The sequence below is a fragment of the Crocuta crocuta genome, unplaced genomic scaffold (assembly GCF_008692635.1).
Source record: "Crocuta crocuta isolate KB4526 unplaced genomic scaffold, BGI_CrCroc_1.0 scaffold141, whole genome shotgun sequence".
In the NCBI taxonomy this organism is placed as follows: domain Eukaryota; kingdom Metazoa; phylum Chordata; class Mammalia; order Carnivora; family Hyaenidae; genus Crocuta; species Crocuta crocuta.
Genome location: NW_027527951.1, coordinates 7609890 through 7613199, shown reverse-complemented (window position 1 = coordinate 7613199; position 3310 = coordinate 7609890). Strand labels below are relative to the sequence as shown.

Sequence of the window (3310 nt, the reverse complement as noted above, 5' to 3'; positions counted from 1 at the left end):
TCCCAAGCACAAATTCTCACAGCTGCTCTATTCACTTGTTATTACTGCTATGACCATTGTTAACTATGGCTCAAAACAAAGACATTATTTTCATGGTACTTTTACCTCCTTAAAGCAAAGTAGTATTTCTTCTCTCCAATCTTCATGATTAAAATTCTTGTACTAGTCAGCCAGGCTGAATTAAGTCGGCAACCTAGGAAGTCAAAGATTAAATTCTGGAAGTTAAAATTAGAGTGTAAAAAATTATTTCATGTGCCATAAAGTGTATATACAGTTCTTTCAATTATAGTCCCAGATCTGTCTCTGTGGGAAGGCACACTTCATTAACTTTCAGCTATGTAGGCCTGGGGCAGATAGGGGCATCATCTTATAAAATTAATAGTATTTTGGCCATAATTTTCTTCTCATCAGGAGTAGAAGATTTGTAAGAGTAACTGCTTTAAGGGAATCTTGATAAGGGAACTAACATACTTCACAGAGGTTTCTAAATTTATCCCAATTATGAACTTGCCCTATTTATCTAAATCCCTGGAATTTATTTTTGTTTTGTGCTGACCAGTCTTTGACTCATTCATCTCATTAGTCCTTCCTTGTTAAACTTTAATTAAGTTCTAAGAGAGGCTATGGTTAGAAATCAGCACTGATTGTATGCAGTATAATTTATTATCTGAGTTAGTAAAATTGTCAGTTTTGACAATTTTTAGTCATTTTTTGACTCTTCAGAGTAGTTAAAACTTTAAACAAATATTTTTTTAAAGTAAATCAGGTAAGTTTCCAATTGGAGTAAGTATGGAAATGTTTTTAGATATTATACATACATTTGGGACAATTTCCTTGGAATAATAATATGATCTACAAAGACTGGCTTCGAAAGATTCTTAAATTCAAATAGAATGGCTTCTCAGTTCCACCCGAATTAATTTTGAGTTTCATGTGGCTATATTTTGTTGAATTCCTGCTGTGGTGAAGAGAACACATTGATTCTCTACACTGACTCTTCATTCCTTGTGGGGAAAAATAATGACAGTTTTAATTTGCTAGATTCTCTGGGCTGATTTTTCTCTCTCAATAGTCCTTTGCCTTACATATTTGGCTACCTAATCCTCCTAGGAGGAGGCAGGTGTGCATTTAGAGACCTATGGTTGAGGTGATGTATTTAATATTAAAATTTTAAAAATGTTTATTTATTCTTGAGAGATAGAGAAAGAGAGGAAGAGAGAGAGAGAGAGAGAGAGAGAGAGATGAGAGGGGGAGGGGCAGAGAGGGAGGGAGACACGATTCTGAAACAGGCTCCAGGCTCTGAGCTGTCAGAACCTGTCAAAACCCTTATAAGATATGCAAAAGGACAAGGAAAACAAAGTCTGAATACATAAAGTGGTTATCAGAACCAGACTCAGAAATGACAAACATGCTGTAACTATCAGATAGAAAACTTAAAATAACTACGATTAATTTGTTAGAGGCTCTAATAGAAAATAAATATGCAAGATAAGAAAGGCAATTTCAGCAGAGTTAGAAACTATAAGATAAAATCAAATGGAAATGCCAGAAGTCAAAAACACAGTAACAGAGATAAAGAGTGACTTTGACGGGCTCATCAGTAGCCTTGACATATCCTAGAAAAGAATTAGTGAACTTGAAGATAGGTCAATAGAAAGTATCCAAATTGAAAACAAGGAGAAAGAAAAGGTGAAAAATCAAACAGATTATCTAATATATAATGGTATAATATCAAATAGTATAACAAATGCATAATTGGAGTCCCAGAGGAAAAGAAAGAGAGAATGGGGAAATATATATTATATATTTATCATATATAATATATATCTAATATTTTGAATAAAATAATGACTGGAATATTTTCAAATTTAGTGTCAGACATCAAACCACAGATCTCAGAACCTCAAATAGTACCAAGAAGAATACATTAAAAAAAAAAAGTCTAGGCATATCCTGTTCAAGGTGTTGGAAACTGAAAACAAAAAGAAAATCTTAAGATCAATCAGTGAATACTTACCTACAGAGGAATAGTAATAAGATAAACAACAGACTTCTAGTCAGAAACAATATAAGAAAGATGACAGTGGAGAGGCATCTTTAAAGTGTGAAAGGAAAATTCCATATTCAGTGAAAGCCACACCTTCAAAAGTGAAAGAAAAATATAGACTTCTTCAAACAAAGGGAGAGGAAGGAAGCTCCATTTTTTTTTTCACTTTTTTATTTTATTGGGATATAGACACAGGGCATATCACAGGGGGAAGCAATGTGATGCCTCCTGACAAGGCTCAGGACACTGATAGCCAGAGGCAGGGATACCACTGTGAGCAGGCCTAAGCTCAGCTTCACAGAGGTGTGAGGAAAAGTTGATCCTTCCACACCAAGATCACCAAAAATATGGAACGCTTCAAGAATTTGTGAGTCATCCTTGCACAGGGGCCATGTTAATCTTCTCTGTATCATTTCAATTTCAATATATGTGCTGCTAAAGTCAGCATGCTCCACTCTTGATTTATAAAGCATCCTGTGCATATAGGGAGAGAATAAATTGATTGAAGGACACCTTTGGAGATTAGCTACAAGCATCCACTGCATGCAAGGTAAAAGTTATGCTATTGGGGAAAGTCCATGTTACCTTATTTTCCTATTTACAAGTTGCTGGTATTGGTCTACAGGATTTCTATGAATTCTTAAAATAGAACTATTTTTTAATGGTAGTTGTACATTGTTCATTACTTTATCAATCTGGAGATAGGTATTTTTGTGTGTGATATATAAAAAAAGTCTATTTTAAAATTAGATTATTTTTGAAATGTTAGAATGGTTGGCTACATATATTAGCTGTGGCTGATTATAATCAATCTATGGAAACTTGACCATTGACACATAAGCCGATGTCCATGTTTTTTTAAGTTAATTTATCAATTTTTGGAGAGAGAGAGAGAAAGAGTGAGTGATGTAAGAAGGGGCAGAGGGAGAAGGAGAGAGAGAGAATCTCAAGCAGGCTCCCTACTGTCAGCATACAGTTCAATGCAGGGCTCTATCTCATGAACTGTGAGATCACAACCTGAGCCAAAATCAAGAGTTGGATGCTTAAATGACTAAGCTACCCAGGCACCCCTCTGTATGTTAATAATAAATGTCAATCAAGAGTCAAACTGATTAACAAGGGTCAACATGTGCAATTTCAATTTCAGAATTATTGCTTACTTTTAAAAACGCTTATTTATTTTTTAAAGTTTATTGAGAGAGAGAGAGAGAGAAGGGGCAGAAAGAGCGGGGCAGAGAGAGTGGGTAAGAGAGAATTCCAAGC

The 3310-nt window shown here is 34.8% G+C and overlaps 1 non-coding gene across 1 annotated transcript; it reads right to left on the bottom strand.

Annotated features, from left to right (window-relative positions):
- Positions 1-2388: 2388 nt before the first annotated feature.
- LOC144222006 (U6 spliceosomal RNA) lies at positions 2389-2495 on the bottom strand. Its single transcript, XR_013332253.1, has one exon. It is a non-coding gene; the product is annotated as a U6 spliceosomal RNA (small nuclear RNA).
- Between the last annotated feature and the right edge of the window lie 815 nt (positions 2496-3310).